This window comes from Canis lupus, chromosome 28, assembly GCF_048164855.1.
Source record: "Canis lupus baileyi chromosome 28, mCanLup2.hap1, whole genome shotgun sequence".
NCBI lineage: Eukaryota > Metazoa > Chordata > Mammalia > Carnivora > Canidae > Canis > Canis lupus.
Window position 1 is genome coordinate 32,447,668 of NC_132865.1, and position 10,915 is coordinate 32,458,582.

Consider the following 10,915-nt stretch of genomic DNA (forward strand, 5'->3'; position numbering starts at 1 on the left):
AATGAGAACTGAACTCATTTAAAGTGGCATATGATTGCTTTAGAATGCAGTGAGGGTTTTTTTTTTTTAAACTCTTCATTCTTTTCAAATGGAAACTTTCTAATTCTTGTACTGTGTTCTACATCACCTGCTAGACCACTATCATTTGAAGGGCGGTGCATAATAAAGTATGTTGCCTGCACCACGTCTCTCCCATGTGAACCCCCAAACCTTTCAGTGGTAACTGCCAGCCAGCTTCTCTCACTTGTGCTCTGGGTGATTTTCTTCCTGGAACCACCCCTCACCCCTGCCAAAGTCTTTCATGCCACGTTGACTAGGCAGAGGGCCTCTCTGTTTGCTGTGGGAGAATGGGGTGTGAAGGGAGGAGGTCTGGTGAGATACCAGGCTGGAAATCACCTCTGTGCCTGCTGGCAACATCTCAGGATCCTCTCCTCGTCCCACTTCTATCCTCTTTAGCTGTCGTTGCAGTGTTTGCTGCTCTAAATCTATCATACTCTAGAAATGCCAACAGGAAATACCAAGAAAAAAAAAGTTACAGTTGAAAGGAAAGGAAATTGTAAATGTAAATTTTTCATTTCTAGCTACTTGAAACCATCTCTCCCTCCAACATACTCTTTAACAAATAAATGGATGACTTTGTTTAAGGCCTGGATCTGCTCTAAAGAAGCAAGCATTACTAAGGAAAGAGGAGTGTCTTCTCTAGATTCCAATAGAATGAACCACTGACTAATGGACACTACCAAAATGAATGTTGTTTCCTTCAAGAAGCCCATAGTATACAGGAAATAAAAACACATACATTTTTTTATAGGCTGTGTTACTAGGGATATATTGATAGGTTGAAAAGATAGATGAAAGAATAAATCCTGAGAAAGATGTAAGGTCCTCATCAAAGTCTAGTATTGGCAAAGATGTGTCAACAGGGACAGTGCCCTGTCCCTGTTGAGTAAGGTAAGAGTAAGGGTAGGCACAACCAGCCAAGAGGGCAATCTATCAGTATGCATAAAATCTGTAAGCATATTTCTTTTTTCCAACCAATTTTACTTCAAATCATTTATCTTAAAGGAATAATAAGATAGGGGGTAAATGTGTATATATAATTTCCATTTGATTATAGTGTGATGTATAATGGGGAAAATTGAAAACACTTGAATATTCATTTATAAGGAACTGATTAAATAAATTATGGCACACATATATAAAGAAATGCTATGTAATCATTTTAAAAGATGAGGCAAATCTATATGGGTTGAATTTAAAGACATCTATTTACAGTAAATGATAAAAGGAGATTAATTAAACATAGTATAATCTTAATTAGAGCAAATGATATTTATAAAGACATTAGAATGTCCAAAAGGATACTTACTAAATTATGTACCGCAGTAAGTAGAGAGGGTTCTAGGAATTGTCAGAGTTATAATTTTATCACCATCATTATGCTTATCATCATCATCATTATCAACATCATCATTTGGGGGACACATACTATGTATCAGACATTAAGCTAGACAATTTGCAAATATTACCTCATTAACTTGCTATGACAACTCTGTTAGGCATTATTATTTAGAATTTAAATATGAAAAAGTATGGTACAGAAAGGTAACCTGCCCGAGGCCTAACAGTTAATGAGATACAGAGCTGGACTCAAACATCTCTGACTGATTTAAAAGTTCACACTCTTTCCCAAACACCACAAATATATAAGGTCTATTACCCAGCTCCAAAAAAATAAAAAGTTTGTAATCTAATGGAAAGGCAGAGGAGGAGGAAAAAATACACACAGCTAAGAATGATGGTGGTGGTAACAATGATAGTAATTACTATTACCAAAGCTTATTTAAGTTCTACGGTTTATCAAACTATTCTGTTTTATATCTCATAACTTGTTTGAACTTTATGGCAGCTATGTGATGGCACAACTATCATCCCCACTATACAGGAAAGAAAACTGAAGCTCAAAGAAGATGAGAAACTTTCTCAAAGTCACAGTTTCAGAATCTTAGTGTTTAGCTACTTCACTTAACACTAACTCTAAATGTAACAAGAAAAGGATCAATGGATTTTCTTGAGATGTCAAGGGACAAGATTACTTCCAAAAAGTTGCAAGCTCTCTGAGGATGGGGCTCTTGTCTACCCCTTCCCCCATGTCTCCAGGGCCTAAAACAGAGCCTGACAATTGGCTCTGCCATAAGTGGTTGTTGGACAAGCATCCTGGAAAAGCATTTCATGAGGACCTTATGCAACTGTTAGATTTGGGCCAGGCTCGAGGAATAAGAGAAGCAAGGCAGAGCAGTGAAGACATATATCTCAGACAGAAGAAATTCTGTGAATTACTCACTGAGGCTGTGAAGGGTGGGTCCCAGAAAGGAAGGAAAGTAGGGGTACTTGGCTGAACATTAAAGCACACACAAAAGGCTACAGAAGATAAGCTTGGCAAGTTATGTTTAAGTTAGGTGATAAAAGGCTTTGAATGGCAGGCAAAGACGTTTAGATTTTAATAAATAAAGAGGACTTTGTTACTTTTTTTTTTTTTTTTTTTTGGTTACTTTTTTTTTTAAGTGAAAGCTTGACAGACACAGAGCCCGGCATTGGTTAACAATCAGCAAGATAAAAATGAAGGAGAGAAAAACTAGGAACAAGAGGTCAATTAAGAGTATTAACTAATGATACAGATGAGAGATTGTGAGAATCCAAGCTAACAAAATCACATTAGGATGGGGAGGAGCAAAAGGATGCAGAAGATACTGAGAGTGTAGAATTGGCAAAAATCTCTTTGGATCTGCTCTACAAGTAAGGTATTGTGATTAAAAAAAAAAAAATGACTGCAGATTCTTTGACACTCCTCCCACTAGAGATGGGGTCTATGTCCCCTTGTCTTGGACTTGAGCAGAGTGAGTCAAAATACATACTGTGTGATTCCAAGGCTAGGTCATCAAAGTGCATGCAGCTACCATGGCCAGCCATGGTGCTAGAGGTCTGACTCTCCTGAGACCATCATCTGGAGACACTGCATGGAGGTACTCCAGTCAACAGCCCAGAAGACCCAGATTGTCCAGCTATTCCCATCACAGCCCCAGAGTCTGTTAGGAGAGCTGTCTTGAGCACCCTAGACTAGCCTACCTGGGAGCTGAGTACCACTTAGTGGTTGCACTCAAGGTCAGTAGAAGTAGAAGAATTGCCCAGTAGAGGCCTATATGAATTCCTTACCCACAATATCATGCAGTGCATTAAAATTACAATTATTTTAAGTCACCGAGGTTTGGGGGTGATTTGTTACAGTGATTGATAACTGGAACATAGAGCAATAATGTAATTTATTACTCAAACCAGGATATTCTGGGGAATGCAAGTAGGTGTTAATAATTAAGGCAAAGCAAAGACTTAACATGGATATGGTTATTCTACCTATAAGCTTCTTGATTGTTCATTATTGTATCACCAGCATCTAGTGTTGCACATAAGTAGAACTTCATTGTTTCAATCAGTGTTTCTTTTTTGTTAATGTATAACTTCACTGAAGTTTACAGATCACAAGTGTACATCTCAAGAATAGTTTAAATATAAATAGACCCATGCAAACACTACTCAGATCAAGACATAGAACATTTTCACCTCTCTGGAGGTCTATCTCACACCCTATTGCAGCCTACAACCCACCCTAAGGCAGCATGATTTTAATCTCTAACTCTATAAATGAGTTTTGTCTGTTGATGAACTTCATAAAAATGAAATCATAGAGTAGGTACTCACTTAAATTGTGTCTGTGAAAGTCAGTCATGTTGTTACATGTAGTCATGTAACATGACTTGTTCTTTTTCATTGATATGTACAATTCCATCATAATGACTATATCATAATTTACTTAAGCATTCTACTATGGATGAAGATTTGGGTTAATTACTCTTTGAGCTATATAATAAATTATGCTGCTATAAACATTTTTGTACACCGCTTTTGATCCATCAGAGGACGACTCAGTAAGCTTCTTTTTTATTTTACCAAAGTTTTGGAAATTGGATTCATTCACTTTATCAGTATCTGGGAAGAACCTTGAAAACTTTACCAACATCTAGCAAGCAATTATTCATTTACCTGCTACTCTTTTACTAAAAGGTGCTTTGTTTTAACCCAGCATATGCAGAAGGAGGAAGAGAAACTACAATAGTGTTATCTTCAAAACATCTTTTTCGATATTATATTGTCCCAAATTAATTGTTTGTAGAGCCTACTTTCACTCTCAGGAATGCCCCTGTTTGGATGATAAGTTTTATGGTCACCTGAATTTTTCTAGTTCAGGCAACAACCATGGTAAGGTCTATACTGAGTGAGAAATATGTTTTTCTTTTGTAAAGTGGAAGAAACATGACAATGACAGTGAAGGTGGTTCATATGTGTGTTCTTGGGAAAGTTAATTTTGAGAAAGAGTTTATGTGGAAGCTAAAGATCTGAAAATTGATTCCCATAAAGTGTTTTTGTCTTTGGACAACCTGGAAAATCTTTTCCCTCCCCAGAAGTTCTTGGATTCTAGTGTGAAGATGACCATCTCAGCTCATCTAAAGTGGAACTGCCACAGAGATCGGACAACTGAATTTACTAATTAAAAATAACCATGAAAATAAAAAAAATAAATTTAAACCAACCAATTGTTCAAAAAACTTAAACTTATTATGGGAAAAGAAGTCCTAACATAAGAGCTTTTGTTAAATTGTTGTACCTTTCAAAAAGCCACTCAATCATTAACAAAGACTTCTGAGCATCAAGTATGGACCAGGCATGGAATCAGACCCTCAGAAGACAGCAGTGAATAAGGCCAACATGTCCCCACATGCTGGGAGTTTACAGTCAATGGAAAATACCAGAGACATGAATAAAGAGGATTTATTGAGTCAAAGAATCCTACAGAAGGAACTTTGAGAAGAGGCTTTTCAATAAATTTCAAAGGACATTTTCATTGTTTTGGTTTACAAATTAAAGACATGTCTTATTCAAGTGTATATAAATAAATGTTTAAATGTAATTTTCTGCTTAAAGCCATCCTTCCTGTAACAGAACATAACTGACCAATGTGGACTTGAGATCCTGCAGTGTTGTTCAGAGTCCTATTTGCATCTCTACTGAGGTCTCTTATTATGTATTGCCTGCCAATAAACTTGATAGATACCTTCAAATTTTACACATTTTACTTTTAAAGTTAAGAAGAAAGTAATATTTCACATATTAACACTTAAAACCCAAGCCATGGTGTTTTATTTAAATTTACACATTATGATCCTTCATAGAGCTATAAACAGAACTCTGGTTCATTAAATTGGTAATGACTCTTCCCTGCTGAGAACATTTATTTCTATTTAGTTGTAAGCCACAGTTCATTCCTACTTGTAAGCAAAGGGACATCCAATGAGTTGTTATCTGAGGGTTGCTAAAAGGTTTGTCCTAAAATAACTATCCCCTTTAGCCTGTTGAGAACTCTGAAGTAACCAACATTGAACTCAGTGTGTTTCCTAGAGAGTGATTCTGAAATCATCTAACACCATGTCTGGCGTTAAAAAAAGACATGGAGAAAAAAAGATTCTTTAATATTGCAAAAATTTGCAATAAATATTCAACCAAAGACCAATATATTAAGCTCTTATCAATCGAAGTGGGGTTGTGTTATCATTTTAACTGTTCAGTTACTTAATAAGGACTCAAGAGAAGGGGGAAGAATAATAGCTCTTGTTCTAAAATCTCCCTCAATGCCACAAAACCTGGGTGCCTGGGTGGCTCAGGTGGTTAAGCGTCTGCCTTCGGCTCAGGTCATGATCCCAGCGTCTTGGTCCCATCAACCTTCCCGCTCAGTGGGGAGTCTGTTTCTTCCTCTCGCTCTACTTACTATTTCCACTGCTTGTGTTCACTCTCTTTCTCTCTAATAATAAGTAAATAAAATATTTCCTTAAAAAAAATACCACAAATCCTGATTAGAAAATCTGAGCGAAAACTGGGACTGTTCAGGGAGTTGAAAAAAATCCCTGATTATAAATCCTCCATAAACCAGAACTTTACCTTGAACTCCCTCCAGCCCCTTAAATGCTAGAGGACTACACAACTCCTGTTCCCACTAAAAGTTTTAGTCCAGTCATCTGGTAGTGGCTGCCTGAGTTCCCTGATGAAATGGATTCCTGACCACATCTGGGCTCTGTGGGTTCTGGGATCTCTCTGTACTGTCTGCCACAGGCATGGCAGGGAGGACAGGCAGGACATATAGGACACATCTGCCATTTCTATGAGGTTTCTGGCAATGAGACTTGTGTTGGGTAAATTTCAAAGTCCAGGAAATTAGAACCATTATCTCCCTAGTAAATGAGATTAGATTATCAAATGGTTTATTTAAGGTCCCACCATTCTATCCTTTAGGTGAGTCATCCAACGAACTATTCATTCACCATGACTTGCCTGGATATTTTCTTCCTTATGTAAGGCTGCAAAATATATTTTTAATAGAAGAAAATAGAAGAAACTTGATTGGAAGTGTCTTGTCATTTTCTAATGTCTGTCAGTCCTAAGCAATACAATTCTGTGATTCAGAACATTTCATTAAACCATCCGTTCATACAACATAAACCATCAATTCAACAGTTAATTGATGACCCGGCTGTCTACATTCACATGGAGTAGGAAGGGTCGTTATGAGCTCTCATTTGGGAGCAAGCCACTCGGAGTCCCTCCTGTTTCTTTTACTTCCTCCCCACAGAACTGCAGACAAGTTGTCTAAATCCCCTGTGCTGTGTATTTCCTTATTGTAAAACGGGTATTCTAATCATTTCTTCTTTGCAGGTTGTTTTGAGGAATACTGAGATAATCCTAGTAAAGCACACATGGCAAGTGCATACATTCAATAAACATTAACTATCATCATCACAGCTTAGAAAAACCTGGGAGTTTCTTTACCTTGTTCAATAGCCAGATGGGAATATAATTAATTTGGTGTTACAGATTATTTCATATTCCCGTATCTCTTCTTCCTTCCATGATCACAAATGATTGACTATTGCCCATCTTGAAATTTTAAATATATTTGTGTTTAAGAATGTTCTGCATGTGAAAAAGACTTATGATATCCAAATATAATTAAAGCCAAAGTAAGGTAGGAATTAAATTGTAATATAATTTCCTTAATTCTCCTTTGAGTGTAAATATGGTCTCAAAACACGGAGCACAAAACACATTAACAGAGGGGCACCTGGGTGACTCAGTGGTTGAGCATCTGCCTTTGGCTCAGGTCATGATCCCGGGATCCTGGGATCGAGTCCCACATCGGGCTCCCCACAGGGAGCCTGCTTCTCTCTCTGCCTGTGTCTCTGCCTCTCTCTGCATCTCTCATGAATAAATAAAAACTTTAAAAGAAAACACATTAACAGGGGCTGTGATGTTTGGAAAGTTTCCTCAGATGTGCAGAATTTTTCAGAGAAACTCAAAGATTCCAGAAGCCCTCATGGGGGCATGCAGAAGAATCAGAGCTACAACTATAATTACTCAAAAGATAATGACTATATTTAAAAGATAACTCTTCAGTTACCTGGAAGCTCCCATGTTGGCCTGTTAGCACGTTTTATCTTACTTTCCGTGTAACTATGGGCTGTCCTGATGCTGGATTAACCTATTTATTGTCTTAGGATATTTATACATAATTTTTCTTCATGTAGGCCCTTCTGGATCGCTTTCTACACTCACAGTATGGAAGGATGCTCCTGGGGGAAACATCCAAACCTACAAATCATACCTGCTTCATATAAAATAAGCTTACCCGCATGACAGCAAATGTTTCTATTCATTTTGTGGCATGATTTTTAATGTGTTTGGTTCTTGTGTACGTGCATGTGTTTCTTAATCCAAAAAAGGCCTTAGTTATCTATTTCAGAACTCTGACTTGTTTTATTCTTCAGATGTGATGGCCTTCTTCAATTCACTAAGTAACTTAAAAATTAGTTCATTCTTGTGGAGAAATTTAAGAATCTGGTTACATTCGTTTTGATGGTATCTGGATCTGTGTCACAATTTCGGTTTTCCAGAATCAGATGCTGAGATGGAGTCTGCGTGCCAAATCTTTATTGGGAATTCACAACTGTAAAGGGAAGAGAGTGGAAGTAGTTTTGGGCAGAGAAAGTAGAGCCTCAGTGCGGCCCTGACAAAGCCTCAGCCACCCCCTTGGGGAAGTCCAGAAGGTGGGCTGCCCATCGGAGTGAACCACATCAGGCTGGAAGGGCCAGGCTTTCATCCCCTGTCACGCTCAGTCACTGATGCGGGCTGCCCCAGGAAGGATGGCACCTCAGCCAGGTGGCTTCCTGCAGCTGTGGGGGTCCCAGAGCAGCTGACAGCTGGACCTTTTGCTGACCACCCTCCCCACTAGCTGAGCAGTACGTCCTTCCGTGAAGGGAGAGCTGGGGGTGTGGATATCTGTGTGCATCACGTTTCTGCCTGTTGACATACATTAAAACTAATGGTCTCCAGAATGAGCTGAGTAAAAGTGAACCACTGGAGGCAGGAAAATAATAGGAAAAACTTACGTTTGTCTTTTAACTCATTTTTTTTAAATCATGGTAAAAGGCACATTACATTCACCATCTTAACCATTTGTAATGGTACAGTTTAGTAGTGTTGCATATATTCACATCGTTGTGCAACCACTCTCCTGAACTTCTTTGGCTTAGAGAACTGAAACGCTCTACCTATCAAACAACTCACCATTCTCCTCTTCTCTTATCTCCTGGCCACCATCCTTTTACTTTTTGTTTCTATGAATTTGTCTCTTCTGGGTAATTCATAGAGGTGAGAATCATATGGTATTCATCCGTTGGTGACTGACTCGTTTCACTTAACATATTGTCCTACAGGTTCATCCTGGTTGTGGCCTGTGTTAGAATTTCCTTCCTTTTAAAAGCTGAAAAATATTCCCTCATACTTACCTATCACACTCTGTTTGTGCATTAATTTGCTAATGGACACTTGGATGGCGTTTACTCTTGACTATCATGAATAATGCTGCTATGAATATGTGTGTACAAATCTCTGAGTCTCTGCTTTCAGTTCATTTGAATATATGCCCAGAAGCAATATTTGCTGGATTATAGGATAGTGCTATTTAAAAATGTTGAGGAACCTTTACACTGTTCTCCATGGCAGCTACATGATTTTACCCACCAACAGTGCACAAAGGTTCCAATGTATCCACATCCTTGCCGATCGCTTTATTTTCTGGGGGTTTTTTTGGGGTGGAGGGGGTTGGTGTTTTTTTGTTTTTGTTTTTTTAGTAGCCATCCTAATGGTTATGAGGTGGTATCTCATGGTGGTCACTTCATCTTTTTAACTTTTGTCTGTGATTTAAAAAAAAAAGATTTATTTATTTATATTAGAGAGATTGAGAGAGAGAGAGAGAACATGAGCTGGGGGAGGGGCAAAGGGAGAGGGAGACAATCTTCAGCAGGCTCCCCTCTGAGCACAGAGCCTGACTTGGGGCTCCTTCTAATGAGCCTGAGATCATGACCTGAGCTGAAATCAAAAGTTGGATTGTTGACCAACTGAGCCACCCAGATGCCCCTTGTCTATGATTTATAACACAAAAGCTCTAATACTAGAGTGGCAGGCATATAAATTCACTCACTCAACAAGGAGGTCAGAGTAGAAGCAGGAGCCAAAACACTCAGCAGCAATGCATATTTTGGGAAGGGCATTCCAGCCTCTCTCAGCCAGCTTGAAAGCTGTTGGATCCTAAGTCTGTAAACATATATTGGAGTGGTGATTAAATATTTTACCAATAAAGATTTAAGATCAAAATCTTCCAAACAACTGTTTTAAGGATAGTCCTTTGAGGTTCCAGAAAGTAGAGTCTAGAATCCTTCAACAGTATCTGCCTCCTACTTCTCAGCCAAACACCACACACAAAATCACCATCATTTGGCTTGTATAAAGTGTACACACACACACACACACACACACATAAAGACCTAAATTAAAACATGCAGAACTCATTTTTTTTTTTTTTTGGCAGAGGAGTAAACATCGCATAAATAGTAGCAAAACTAAATAAAACATATAGGCATTTAAATTACTTACTAAAAGAGAGGCACCTCTCCCTAACTTTCTAGTTGTTCTCAAAGCCAAAAACCCAAATTACTGTGCAGAAAATGTCAGTGTTTAGGTGTTCAAGGCAAACTTGAAATGACCTGCACAGGAATGGCCAGGGTTTTTTTGGAGACTGGTGACTCAAATAAGCACATGCCAAAAACAGCCCTGCACGATGATAACAAAAATAAATAGAATCAGACAGTCCTATTAGACACGGATCTCTTCCGTGTAAGTCCACCTACTGAGTGAGTGTCAAAAGATACAAGCGCACAAATGAACTGCCCAGAGGCTCTCTGATGGCTTTTGTACTAAAAGCCAAGTCATCTTTTTCCATCCAATTCCTTCTAAACAATAGAGTGGCTCTGCAAGATTGAAAGCAGATAGGAGATTTCTAAGAAACACTTAGAAAACATAAAAGTTAAATATAATTATGAGCTACTTATAATTATCCAAAGGCTCATTTGGATTAATCACTTTATACATTAAGCTCTACAAAAGGGTTACATTTACCCCCCTACCCCCCAAAAAACAAGAAGACGACGTGAGACCAACAGAAAGGGCACCAGTGACGTGTTCTGAGATTTCATGGCAGCCAACCAGCTCCCAAGATGTGACTTGCCTCTTAAAAGAGTAGCAACAGTGAAATAAAGTACAAATTTGGTTTCTAAGACTTTGCTTGCATTTATTTCCCATATGTTTTTAGAAACCCAACTAGCTCAAATGATCTCTAACTTCTAAACGTCATATGAATAAAATGCCATCAGTGAGGTTCGAACCATTTATGAAGATCCAGGTGCCTGCAAAGTGC

General features: G+C 38.3%; 1 long non-coding RNA gene across 1 annotated transcript in view; it reads right to left on the reverse strand.

The window, feature by feature from the left end:
- The window catches only part of LOC140620373 (uncharacterized), a 47,907-nt gene extending 37,701 nt beyond the window's left edge, over positions 1-10,206 (reverse strand). Inside the window, exons 1-2 of the long non-coding RNA XR_012020176.1 lie at positions 10,096-10,206; positions 9,644-9,756 (exon numbers count right to left, since the gene is read on the reverse strand). This is a non-coding gene — a long non-coding RNA (uncharacterized lncRNA). The remainder of the gene's footprint in view (positions 1-9,643; positions 9,757-10,095) is intronic.
- Between the last annotated feature and the right edge of the window lie 709 nt (positions 10,207-10,915).